Source organism: Schistocerca nitens, chromosome 7 (assembly GCF_023898315.1).
Source record: "Schistocerca nitens isolate TAMUIC-IGC-003100 chromosome 7, iqSchNite1.1, whole genome shotgun sequence".
In the NCBI taxonomy this organism is placed as follows: Eukaryota; Metazoa; Arthropoda; class Insecta; order Orthoptera; family Acrididae; genus Schistocerca; species Schistocerca nitens.
The window spans coordinates 436097768-436112197 of record NC_064620.1 but is presented as its reverse complement, the minus strand read 5'-3'; the positions used below and the strand labels follow the sequence as shown (position 1 = coordinate 436112197).

Sequence of the window (14430 nt, the reverse complement as noted above, 5' to 3'; positions counted from 1 at the left end):
AGACCCTGTCATTTACACCACAAAACTGCAAAATGGTTCAAATGGCTTTGAGCACTATGGGACTCAACTGCTGAGGTCATTAGTCCCCTAGAACTTAGAACTAGTTAAACCTAACTAACCTAAGGACATCACAAACATCCATGCCCGAGGCAGGATTCAAACCTGCGACCGTAGCGGTCTTGCTGTTCCAGACTGCAGCGTCTTTAACCGCACGGCCACTTCGGTCGGCCACAAAACTGCAGCAAGTGTGTTTTTTCAGACATGTAGACGATACTTCCACTGTTTGGCTTCGTGGTAGTGAGAATTTGAACTACCTTTTAGAACACCTGAATTCAACCACTCGAATATTTATTTCACGATGGAGTTCGAAAAGGGTGGCTGCCTTCCCTCCCTTGATGTGTTGGTCAGGAAGAAGGATGACGGCACGTTAGGACATGCTGCTTATAGGAGGCCTGAAGTCTACTCACACTGACTTGCACGAGGTGCATTCAAGTTCTAAGGCCTCCGATTTTTTTTCTCCGGACTGAAAAGAGATAGAAACATGCGCATTGTTTTAAAATGAGGCCGTGTTCATTGTCAATACGTCCCAGAGATGGCAGCACCGTACGGCAGATGGAATTTTACCGCCAGCGGCGAGAATGAGAACTGTTTTAAATACTTAAAATGGCGACGTTTTCCTTACTTGAACAGCGTGCAATCATTCGTTTTCTGAATTTGCGTCGTGTGAAACCAATTGATATTCATCGACAGTTGAAGGAGACATGTGGTGATGGAGTTATGGATGTGTCGAAAGTGCGTTCGTGGGTGCGACAGTTTAATGAAGGCAGAACATCGTGTGACAACAAACCGAAACAACCTTGGGCTCGCACAAGCCGGTCTGACGACATGATCGAGAAAGTGGAGAGAATTGTTTCGGGGGATCGCCAAATGACTGTTGAACAGATCGCCTCCAGAGTTGGCATTTTTGTGGATTCTGTGCACACAATCCTGCATGACGACCTGAAAATGCGAAAAGTGTCATCCAGGGGGATGCCACGAATGCTGACGGAAGACCACACGGCTGCCCGTGTGGCATGTTGCCAAGCAATGTTGACGCGCAACGACACCATGAATGGGACTTTCTTTTCGTCGGTTGTGACAATGGATGAGACGTGGATGCCATTTTTCAATCCAGAAACAAAGCGCAAGTGAGCTCAATGGAAGCACACAGATTCACCACCACCAAAAAAATTTCGGGTAACCTCCAGTGCTGAAAAAATGATGGTCCATGTTCTGGGACAGCGAGGGCGTAATCCTTACTCATTTCGTTCCAAAGGGCACTACGGTAACAGGTGCATCCTACGAAAATGTTTTGAAGAACAAATTCCTTCCTGCACTGCAACAAAAACGTCCGAGAAGGGCTGCACGTGTGCTGTTTCACCAAGACAATGCACCCACACATCGAGCTAACGTTACGCAACAGTTTCTTCGTGATAACAACTTTGAAGTGATTCCTCATGAGCCGGCCGAAGTGGCCGTGCGGTTAAAGGCGCAGCAGTCTGGAACCGCAAGACCGCTACGGTCGCTGGTTCGAATCCTGCCTCGGGCATGGATGTTTGTGATGTCCTTAGGTTAGTTAGGTTTAACTAGTTCTAAGTTCTAGGGGACTAATGACCTCAGCAGTTGAGTCCCATAGTGCTCAGAGCCATTTGAACCATTTTTTTTATTCCTCATGCTCCCCACTCACCTGACCTGGCTCCTAGTGACTTTTGGCTTTTTCCAACAATGAAAGACACTCTCCGTGGCCGCACATTCACCAACCATGCTGCTATTGCCTCAGCGATTTTCCAGTGGTCAAAACAGACTCCTAAAGAAGCCTTCGCCGCTGCCATGGAATCATGGCGTCAGCGTTGTGAAAAATGTGTACGTCTGCAGGGCGATTACGTCGAGAAGTAACGCCAGTTTCATCGATTTCGGGAGAGTAGTTAATTAGAAAAAAAATCGGAGGCCTTAGAACTTGAATGCACCTCGTATATACGGGCTAACAGGCTAACCATCCGGCTCAATGTGAAGTGGTTCTTTGTACCTTGGTTCACAAGGCCCACTTGATCTGGAACCCTGAAAGTTTGTCAGACGAGTTAGCCCATCTTGAGGTCACCTTTTGTCAGAATGGTTGTAGTGAAAGTCAAATCAGAGGTGCGTTGCGCTATTGAACAACCGTACATGGGTGAGTCATGATAATACTGATGTGGTACCAAATTCAATGGCCTTTTTGCCTTACGTAGGGAGCATTTCCAACAGAATTGGTCGCATTTTGCTGAAATTTGATGTGAAATGTGTTTCTCGGCCACCATCTAAGGATAGATTCCTTTTATATTCGGTAAGGTATGATCTTGGTTTGTGTAAGGCGGGTATCTATCTTATTTCTTGCTGTTGTGGCACGTAATATATTGGGCAGACTGTCAGGTCTGTAGAGGACAGATGTACTGTGCATGAGCTGTGGTGTCACCGCTAGACACCACACATGCTAGGTGGTAACTTAAATCGGCCGCGGTCCTTAGTACATGTCGGACCCGCGTGTCGCCACTGTGTGATCGCAAACCTAGCGCCACCACATGGCAGGTCACAAGACACGGAATAGACCTCGCCCCAGTTGTACGGACGACATAGCTTGCGACCAGACGTACGAAGCTTTCCTCTCATTTGCCGAGAGACAGATAGAATAGCCTTCAGCTTAGTCCATAGCTACTACCTAGCAAGGCGCCATTTGTATCAGTGCTTATAGCTTACTAATATTCAAGAGAGATGTATTCCAACAAGAGAATAAAGTTAAGTATTATAAAACTACGTACTTTTCTTTAGTGCATTAATAAGTCTCCTGTTCCAGTACTTCAAGCCCGTCTGCGTTAGTTTAGCGTGCACCTAGCTACCTCATTGTGTCTATGCTGTATGAACTAGACACAACATTATTTGGCGACGAGGAGTGGTGCCGCGCCCACGTTGCCTTAATTGATTGTACTTTGCTCTGATTTGCTTGTGTCATGGCTTCGCCACATTCTCCAGATGTACTGTCCGAATTTTTTCGCTTGCAGAATCAGCAGACGCAGGCGTTATTGGAAGCCCTTGGACAGCTCGTCCAGGGTCAACGTGCGCTACAAAACGATGCGGCAGCCGCCGCTTCTTCGCTACCGCTGCCACAAAACGCTGTTGCACCTCCTTTTCGACCGTACGTGGCGGCCGAAGAGACCTGGCACGAATGGTCTCGCCAGTTCAACTTTCACCTCGCCGCCTACAGAATACAAGGTAAAGAGTGGCAGCCGTTTTTGCTTTCTTGTGTCGGTGTGTCTACCTACCGTGTGATTGTGAAATTGTTTCCCCGACGCGACGTAGCAACTCTGTCCTACGAAGAAATTTTGTCTGCTTTAGATGCCTATTTCAAAGAAACAGTAAATGTAGTTGCAAAACGGTATACGTTCTTTCGTACAAAACGTACGGCCGGTCAGACTAATAGGGAGTGGGTAGCAACTTTGCAAGGACTTACTAGGGAGTGTGCATTTGAATGTGACTGTGGCCTCCCTTATTCAGATACTATGGTGCGTGATGCAATAGCACAGAACGTGTCTGATGTTCGCATAAGGGAACAGATTTTGAAACTAGTAAATCCCTCCCTTCAACAAGTGATAGACATATTGGACAGGCAAGACACACTTGACTTTGCTCAGGACTCATTTGCAACTTCGCCAGCAGTGTGTCACATTACCCGGCCTGCCGGGCCCGCTGCACGGGACGCTACGCGGCCCTCGCGCCTGTCGGCACAGCGGCAGCCTGGCTTGCAAACACGTGCGCCGCGTAAGCAAGCAAATGCAGTGAAATCATGCCCGCGGTGTGCAACTAGACATTTGCGTGAAAATTGCCCGTCACGCCAAGCTATTTGTTTTTACTGTCAAAAGAAAGGACATGTACAAAGTGTTTGCCAGAAAAAGCTTAGATCAGACAATCACAATAATTCCAGGCCCTTTGCTTCGCGCCGGAATCGAACCCAGGACAATCAGGCTCGTGGACCTTCGCCCATGGACATTCATGTCGTTCATTCCCACCCGTCCAGTGACACTTTAGCTAACAGTGACTGTGTTCGTCCCACCAAAAGTGTGCGTCGACGTCGCCGGAAATCCCGTAAAGTCGCAAGTGCTTCTGTACCGGTATCAGTTCAAATTGCACGTGACAGTCGCTCTTGTCGTCAGCAGGACAATAAACTTTTTGTGGACTTAGACTTTGAAGGCAAAGTGATACCATTCCAGCTCGATACCGGAGCTGCAGTTTCATTGCTCAATCACGACTCGTACAAACAGCTGGGCGCACCGCCATTGCGTGCCGCAAATGTTAAGTTAACTAGTTACTCAGGACAACAGATCCCTGTGTTAGGCCAGTGCAGCCTTCTTGCCACATACAAGGGACAAACAAAACTTGTGTCATTTTACGTTCTTCGTTCTACTTCTGCAGTGAACTTGTTTGGCTTAGATTTGTTTCAATTGTTTAATATGTCTATAGTAAATCAGGTCCTATCAGTGAATCAGACTGTGCCTTCAGCCAGTGTTTCTAGTCTTTGTGAAGAATTTGCAGACATTTTTGCACCGGGCCTTGGTTGCGCTAAGAACTATGCAGCACATTTGGAACTGAAAGACAACGCGCAACCGAAATTTTTCAGAGCGCGCAATGTTCCCCACGCATTGCGTGATGAGGTCGCAAGAACATTGCACGATTTAGAATCTCAAGGTGTAATTGAACGTGTGCAGGCTTCTCTCTGGGCCTCACCCTTAGTCATTTTGCCAAAACCTTCCGGAAAATTGAGACTTTGTGTGGACTTCAAGGCAACTGTGAATCCACAACTTGTGACTGCTATTTTTCCTTTGCCCCGCCCGGAAGATCTTTTTGACAAACTGTGCCCGGGAAAATATTTTTCCAAATTGGACCTAGCAGATGCGTACTTGCAAATACCTGTGGACGAAGAATCCCAGCGCGTCTTAGTGGTTACCACGCATCTTGGCTTGTATCGCTTCAAAAGACTGCCATTCGGGTGTGCATCCGCCCCTGCTTTGTTTCAGCAATATTTACAAACTGTTTGTGCGTCGGTCCCTACTGCTGCAAACTATCTGGACGATATTGTGATCTCCGGAAAGACAGAAGCCGAACATTTGCAACATCTCCGAACATTATTTCAGGTATTGCGTCAGAATGGTCTTCGCTTGAGGAAGGACAAATGTGTGTTTTTTGCTCGGGACTTACCCTACCTGGGGCATGTCATAAATGCCCAAGGTATACATCCGAGTCCAGAGCACCTCCGTGCCATACAGGATTTACCTGCTCTGCAGAATTTAAAACAGCTACAGAGTGTGCTGGGTAAAATTAATTATTATGCAAAGTTTGTGCGCAATGCTTCTTCCATTTCAGCTCCGCTTCATCGCTTACACCGTAAAGGTGTTCCGTTCGTCTGGACGACGGAATGCGAACGCGCCTTTCGCCAGTTGAAATCGGCGTTACTTTCAAATACTTGCCTTACGCCATTCGATCCCCGAAAACCCCTTTTGTTGATGGTAGATGCTTCGGAATTCGGGATCGGTGCTGTGCTTGCGCACAAGGATGGCTCGCATGATCGCCCTATTGCCTTTGCGTCCAAATTGCTATCATCTGCGCAAAGAAATTATTCACAAATAGAGAAAGAAGCTTTAGCTCTCGTGTTTGGTGTTACCAAGTTCCATGACTTCTTGTATGGTCGTCACTTTACCATCATCACGGACCACAAACCTTTGACATCGCTTTTTCATCCGACCAAGCCTGTACCTCCACGTACAGCGCAGAAATTCATTCGCTGGTCGCTTTTTCTCTCGCAGTACCGCTACGATATCTTGTATCGGTCCACTGCTAAGCACGGCAACGCTGATGCGTTGTCCCGTTTGCCTGTTGCTGAGGATAAAGCATTCGATTCTTCCGAACTTGCTTGCATGTTCATTGATTCGGAAGCCGATGACGTGGTCGCATCGTTTCCGATTGATTTTCGTCGTGTAGCTACAGCCACAGCTGCTGACCCTGTCCTTGCTACTGTTTTGCGTTTTGTTGCTACGCAATGGCCCTTGTCAAAGTCACGGATCGAGGATCCTTTGGTTCGCCGTTTTTTTGCTCACAAGGAGAGACTTTTTGTACGACGTGGTGTTTTGTTGTTGCGTTCTGATAATGATCAATCCCGAGTCGTGGTCCCACGTTCGTTGCAGTCCTCTGTCTTAAAGCTTCTTCACCAAGGACATTGGGGTATAGTGCGTACGAAATAACTTGCTCGTCAGCACTGTACTTGGTTCGGAATCGATGCTGCGATTACGAATATGTGCTCCTCTTGCGTGGCGTGTGCCGAACAACAATCCGCACCGCCGCGGAAATTCTTTGCCTGGCCGAAAGCCACTTCCCCTTGGCAACGCTTGCACATCGATTTTGCTGGTCCATTTTGGAATGCTCGATGGTTGGTTGTGGTCGATGCTTTCAGTAATTTTCCTTTTGTTGTCCGGATGTCTTCCACGACGTCTTCTGCCACAATCCAAGCCTTGTCTGCTATCTTTTGCATTGAAGGTCTTCCGCAGACGATTGTTTCCGACAATGGTCCACAATTCATGTCCGCAGAATTTGTCATTCTGCACGGCCAATGGTATTCAACATCTGACATCCGCGCCGTTTTCGCCTCAGTCAAACGGTGCCGCTGAACGATTGGTCCGGACTTTCAAGTCACAGATGTTGAAATTGAAAGAATCGCATTCTCGGGAGGACGCATTATTGCTCTTTTTGTCTTCGTATCGCTCTCAGCCCCGCGATGGTCGCTCGCCGGCTGAATTGCTCCATGGTCGTCCTCATCGCACCCTGATGTCTTTGCTGCATCCGCCGCATCAGGTTCCTGTGCAGCGGCAGACTTCTGCTTTTGCTCCTGGCGACGTTGTCTATTATCGCACCTATCGCGGTTCACGGCGTTGGCTCGCAGGGCGCATTCTTCGCTGCCTCGGCCGCGCGATGTATTTGGTTTTGGGGGCCTCTGGTGAGGTGCGTCGGCATCTCAATCAGCTGCGCCTCTGTCGTCGCCTGGGTTCTGCCGCTCCCCGTCTGCTTTCAGCGACGGAGCCGTCAGGTCAGCGCCCTGGGGACCCATCTACTGGCTCGCCTCATCCCCAGGTGTTACCGACGCTGCCTTCCATTTTGCCCCATGGCGTCGCGCCGCCGCAGCAGCCGCCGCAGCCGCCGCCGGCGCCGCCCGCAGTGGACGCTTCGCTGCAACCGCCCGGCGCCTCCCTGGGTCACGCGCCGCCGCTCGCTTCCCGTGCCCAGCCGTCCTCCGCCATGGACCTCTTGCCCGCTCCGGACCAGATGTCGTCATCGGGCGTCGGATTCCCCGACGCAATGGAGGTCGACCCTTCGGCCCCTCTTGTATCATTACGTGCGCATACACCGCATGTTGACGTGCACCCTGGACTAGGTTTGCAGGCGTTTCCTAGCTCCCCTCGGACCGAATGGCCGGGTGCGGGTGGCACAGCCTCGCCTGTTGTTAGGCTCCCCACCTCATCGCATACGTCAACATGGGGTCCTCCCCACGGCGGGCGGAAGCCTTATCTCACGACCGTTCGCCGATTTGCGGGGGAGGAATGTGGTGTCACCGCTAGACACCACACTTGCTAGGTGGTAACTTAAATCGGCCGCGGTCCTTAGTACATGTCGGACCCGCGTGTCGCCACTGTGTGATCGCAAACCTAGCGCCACCACATGGCAGGTCACAAGACACGGAATAGACCTCGCCACAGTTGTACGGACGACATAGCTTGCGACCAGACGTACGAAGCTTTCCTCTCATTTGCCGAGAGACAGATAGAATAGCCTTCAGCTTAGTCCATAGCTACTACCTAGCAAGGCGCCATTTGTATCAGTGCTTATAGCTTACTAATATTCAAGAGAGATGTATTCCAACAAGAGAATAAAGTTAAGTATTATAAAACTACGTACTTTTCTTTAGTGCATTAATAAGTCTCCTGTTCCAGTACTTCAAGCCCGTCTGCGTTAGTTTAGCGTGCACCTAGCTACCTCATTGTGTCTATGCTGTATGAACTAGACACAACATGAGCGTCACACACGCTTACAACAGCTGAACAAATCTGCTACTGCATAACATTGCCTTGGCACCGGTCATTCTATAGAATGTAACAACATGGAGATTCTAGCAAGCGCTTCCAGCTATTGGGATAGTGTTGTTATTAAGGAAGAAGTAGAAAATGGAATTAGCAAGTGTCCTAATAAATAGGTCCGGAAGGTTTTGTTTAAATTCTGCGAGGAATCTTGCTGCCTCCCTTGTCTAAAAACAGAGGGACAGAGTTACTGCTATCACACCCATCAGTTATTCATTTCCTCTGCCGTCGGTCATCGATATGTGATGGCGCTGGTCTTTCAGTATGTTTGTGTGTGTGTGTTGTGTGTGTGTGTGTGTGTGTTTCATCTTCTGGAACTGCTCTGCAAACCGAGTTTTTAAATTCCCTTGCGCAGCGCTTACTTGCTGCAGTTTTGCCTTGAAAATGACAAAGTGTGCAGCTGCCAAAATATCGGCAGTTGTTGACGGCGTCACCCAGCTGTATTCCCGTAAGTCATTTGAATATTTTATACGCCGAGAGAAACTCCGATTCTGTAAAGTGTTACAGTGTGAAGTTCCGAGTGTTCAGATCACATTAACGTTTGCAGAGATGAAGACAAATATAATCGTAAATACCTCAGTGCCCTTTCTGTCACGTTTACATCAAATATACCTTGTAAATACTAGAGAAAAGAAACGGTTCATCTCGCTATGTAAAAGACTCAATTACAGGTGTGTACTCTAGTCCAATCTTCTCCTATCATATTCGAATGTTGTCGCCATTCAACATCAGTAGATATTACACAGCAAGAGACAAATGAATAGCAGCGCAGGATTAGCCGAGAGGTCTGAGGCGCTGCAGTCATGGACCGTGCGGCTGGTCCCGACGGAGGTTCAAGTCCTCCCTCGGGCATGGGTGTGTGTGTTCGTCCTTAAGATAATTTATGCTAAGTAGTGTGTAAGCTTATGGACTGATGACCTTAGCGGTTAAGTCCCATAAGATTTCACACACATTTGAACATTTTTTGAACAAATGAATACTTTCGAGACAATTTCTTGTAGGGTGTGGCGGTTCCTTTATGAAGGACTGAGTTTAACTGAAAGTACCTCAACCTTCAGATCCTGAACGTGCAGTAAAAAATTAAAGTTTATCGCGGGTGAACCAGCACTATTAGGGGCATGAAACAAAATCTACCGAATCCTCTAGAAATGTTGCCAGACCTGCCCAAAAACCATGACGGAGGCTAGAAAACGAATCTGACTGAGGAAAGAAAGAAGTTCTGCCGCTCCGGGTGAGTGGCTCATTTTCAAGGAGTTCTAACCGTTAAAATAGTAAATAAACACTATTCACAGCTTCATGCACCAATTACTAGAAAAAAATAAACTGTACAACTTGCAATTAAGGAGGTAGGCCTCTTTGAACACATGAAAAATAGGCGACTTTTGTGATTTTTCAAGTAAAATAAAAAGTGATGCTAAGTCTTACGTTTTTGTCTTTAGGAAAACATTTTTGTGTCCACATCGGATGCAAGGATTTTGTTTTCGGTGTTCTCCCACACATGTTTTGATTCTGACTCTCAAGGAGAGTTGGGCACGGCAACAGCGAGTTCTGGACTCCACACTAATAGGAGACTTCCGCGCCTCCAGACTTCACATGCTTCATAGAGGTATCTGTTTCTCTAGAGTTCGAAGCTGGATCGTGGCTCGGAAGCTCTTTGTCGATGAGAATATCAAGCAGATTTTCACAGAAAGAATATGAAATAATTTTGCTTCTCACTTGCCGCCCTTCTCCGATCATTCGGCCAACTTCTTGTTCTGACTATACACTGACAATTAGTAATTTGTGGGGTGGGAGAGGAAGAAACGGATGGAACTGAAACGTTAAAAGGCTTGGAAAACGAGCAGTACCTCGAGGAAATGTCTCCGGTTCATCGAAGTGAAAGTTCAATAGAGAGCTGTTATACTGAAGCAGTTCGCGGAATTTCAGAAGGTTAACTTCAGCCTCGACGAAGCTCTCCGGTCAGGTCGACCTGCTTCATGGACTACCGAAGAAAATTTTGTTTGCAGTCCCAATATTAGTTTTTCAAGACTGACGTGTCTTGGAGCCACTACAACCGCAATTTATACCATCCTGAAAGACTTCAGTGTTCGATTCCCGGCAGGGTCAGGGATTTTCACTGCCTCGTGATGACTGGGTGTTGTGTGATGTCCTTAGGTTAGTTAGGTTTAAGTAGTTCTAAGTTCTAGGGGACTGATGACCATAGATGTTAAGTCCCATAGTACTCAGAGCCATTTGAACCATAGACTTCAGTGTAACGAGGAACCTTTACCTTTCGGAGTACATCACACTGATCTCGTCATGCAGCTGAATAAACGAAAATTCTCAAGCGGCGCATCTCGCTGTGTGTATGACACAATTAGAGGCTACTTAAATATTCTTTACTATTACGGTGCTTTAATACAGTCACGAAACAACATATATATGTCACTATGGCAGCTACAAATTCCCGATGCTTTAAGAAGAGTTTGTGTGCTTTGCCTTATGAGAAGTGTCGGAACATATGGTCTTCGTCGTCGGTATATAGACGCTGAGAACACATGCCTCGGGTATCTTAAACTCTCTCTTTCACCATAACAACTCTCCTGCCTATCGGTGACAAATCTGTTGTGCTTGCTTAGTTGCAGAGGGCATCAGAGATTTGCAGCGCCCGCCATAAGACCATGACCTTCTCTGATGTAACTCTTCCTTGTTGCTACGAATGTAATCTCATCTGAAAGGAGGCAATTTCATATAGATAAAGACTTACTGCGAGTCTGGAGCAATGAATACGACTAACTGCCGCAACACACTTGGAGAAAATTGTTTGACAGATGGTTCCGTAGGATGTAACGAAGAACGAAGTACATTTTAATACAAAAAAAAGACACACCTCGAAGGAATTAACCGAATAGGACGGAAATCGGGTAGATGTGATGTACATCTTCAGGCAAACAAATACTTACAATTTCTCAAAAATTTATTCAAGAGAAACAGCTTCACAAATTGAGCAAGTCAATAAGGCGTTGGTCCACACCCGGCCCTTAAGTCTGAAGTTATTCGGCTTGGCACTGCCGCGCGGAGTGGCCGCGCAGTTTGAGGCGCCATGCCATGGATTTCGCGGCCCCTCCCGCCGGAGGTTCGAGTCCTTCTTCGGGCATGGGTGTGTGTAATGTTCTTAGCATAAGTTAGTTTAAATAGTGTGTAAGTCTAGGGACAGATGACCTCACCAGTTTGGTCCCTTCGGAATTCACACACACATTTGAGCATTTTTTGACTTGGCACTGATTAATAGAGTCATTGGATGTGCTCCTGAAGGATATCACACCAACTTCCGTACAACTGGCGCATTAGATCGACAAAATGTCGAGCTGGTTGGAGATCTCTGCCCATAATGCTCAAAACGTTCTCGAATTGGCTTGCTGGTCAAGGAAGGGTTTGACAAGCACGAAGACAGGCAGCAGAAACTCTCGCTATGTGCGGGCGGGCGTTATCTTGCTGTAGTGTGACCATAGCATGGCTTGGCATGAAAGCCAACAAAACGGAGTGTAGAATACCATCGACGTAAAACAAAAGTGTTCTGCTATGGAAACAAATGGTACGCCAGGTCATCACTCCCGGCTGCTGGGCCATATAGCGAGGCGACGGTCAGGTTGGTAACCCTCCACTGTCAGAAGTGTCTGCAGAATCTCATTGACTGGAGCAGAATTGTCTTTAATGATAAGTGCCGCTCCGAACTGAGCCCCGATGACCAATGGAACATAATTTCTTACGATATCCCTCAGGAAGACACCAAGCGTGGTGGCGCAGTGGTTAGCACTGGACTCGCATTCGGGAGGACGATTGTTCAATCCCGCGTCCGGCCATCCTGATTTAGGTTTGCCGTGATTCCCCTAAATCGCTCCAGGCAAATGCCGCGATGGTTCCTTTCAAAGGGCACGCCCGACTTCCTTCCCCATCCATCACTAATCCGATGACACCGATGACCTAGCTGTTTGATCTCTTTCCCCAAACAACCCGACCCAACCCCTCAGGAAGACGTCCAGCAACTCCATCAACCAATGGCAAGCCAAATGACTGGTTGCATAAGGGCCAGACGTGTACCAACGGGTTACAGTTTGTGAAGCTCTTTCTCTCGAATAAATCATTCAGTATTTCTGGAATTGTAATCATTTGTTTGTATATGTACATCACATCCACCGATTTCCACCCCACTCGGATAATACTGTCGTGGTGCCTGTTTTTTTTCTTTTTTCTTAGAGCCTGTATTAAAATAAACGTACGATTGTGTAGCCATTACGCATTGGTCGCGCCGTTGTCAACGTAACAAGTTGTCTGTCCTGTGTATGCAAGTTTTGTCGTATTTATGCGAAGACAGTAACTTGTTCTCGAAAGAACAGTTACTGTTGATGACCGGGCAGCTTTTTCCTGGAATGAATGATAACTAACTGAAAACCTCAGCTGCCGACAGGTGTCGTTGTTATACCTCGATGTGGACAGCTGAAAATCTGTGCCCCGACCGGGATTCGAACCCGGGATCTCCTGCTTAAATGGCAGACGCTCTATCCATCTGAGCCACCGAGGACACGGCGACTGCAGGGACTTATCCCTTGCACGCTTCCCGTGAGACTCACATTCCCAACTGTCCACAAATCAGATTTAAAACCGCTATGTATGGTACCCGTGGTCTAGGGGTAGCGTCTTTGATTCATAATCAAAACGTCTTCGGTCCCGGGTTCGATCCCCGCCACTGCCTAAATTTTGATAAATAATCAGCATTGGCGGCCGAAGACTTCCGGCGTAAGAAGTCAGCCTCATTCTGCCAACGGCCTTGTCAAAGAGGGCGGAGGAGCGGATAGAGGTTCAGGGCACTCTCTTGTCCTAGGGGTGGGAAATTGCCCCTAAAGGCGGAAGAATCAGCAATGATCAACGACATGAGGATGCAGAAGGCAATGGAAACCACTGCATTAAAGACACGTAACGTGACATGTGGCCTGTAATTGAAGAAGTGTTATGATGATCTCTCCATTGGCAAAAGATTCCGGAATAGTCCCCCATTCGGATCTCCGGGAGGGGACTGCCAAGGGGGAGGTTACCATGAGAAAATGATTGAATAATCAACAAAGGATAACGTTCTACGAGTCGGGGCGTGGAATGTCAGAAGCTTGAACGTGGTAGGGAAACTAGAAAATCTGAAAAGGGAAATGCAAAGGCTCAATCTAGATATAGTAGGGGTCAGTGAAGTGAAGTGGAAGGAAGACAAGGATTTCTGGTCAGATGAGTATCGGGTAATATAAACAGCAGCAGAAAATGGTATAACAGGTGTAGGATTCGTTATGAATAGGAAGGTAGGGCAGAGGGTGTGTTACTGTGAACAGTTCAGTGACTGGGTTGTTCTAATCAGAATCGACAGCAGACCAACACCGACAACGATAGTTCAGATATACATGCCGACGTCGTAAGCTGAAGATGAACAGATAGAGAAAGTGTATGAGGATATTGAAAGGGTAATGCAGTATGTAAAGGGGGACGAAAATCTAATAGTCATGGGCGACTGGAATGCAGTTGTAGGGGAAGGAGTAGAAGAAAAGGTTACAGGAGAATATGGGCTTGGGACAAGGAGTGAAAGAGGAGAAAGACTAATTGAGTTCTGTAACGAGTTTCAGCTAGTAATAGCGAATACCCTGTTCAAGAAAGAGGAGGAGGTATACTTGGAAAAGGCCGGGAGATACGGGAAGATATCAATTAGATTACATCATGGTCAGACAGAGATTCCGAAATCAGATACTGGATTGTAAGGCGTACTCAGGAGCAGATATAGACTCAGATCACTATATAGCAGTGATGAAGAGTAAGTTGAAGTTCAAGACATTAGTCAGGAAGAATCAATACGCAAAGAAGTGGGATACGGAAGTACTAAGGAATGACGAGATACGTCTGAAGTTCTCTAACACTATAGATACAGCAATAAGGAATAGCGCAGTAGGCAGTACAGTTGAAGAGGAATGGACATCTCTAAAAAGGGCCATCACAGAAGTTGGGAAGGAAAACATAGGTACAAAGAGGGTAGCTGCGAAGAAACCATGGGTAACAGAAGAAATACTTCAGTTGATTGATGAAAGGAGGAAGTACAAACATGTTCCGGGAAAATCAGGAATACAGAAGTACAAGTCGCTGAGGAATGAAATAAATAGGAAGTGCAGGGAAGCTAAGACGAAATGGCTCCAGGAAAAATGTGAAGACATCGAAAAAGATATGATTGTCGGAA

At 47.2% G+C, this 14430-nt stretch overlaps 1 non-coding gene across 1 annotated transcript; it reads right to left on the bottom strand.

Annotated features, from left to right (window-relative positions):
- Positions 1–12673: 12673 nt before the first annotated feature.
- On the bottom strand, positions 12674–12747 carry Trnak-uuu (transfer RNA lysine (anticodon UUU)). The gene has a single exon. It is a non-coding gene; the product is annotated as a tRNA-Lys (tRNA).
- Between the last annotated feature and the right edge of the window lie 1683 nt (positions 12748–14430).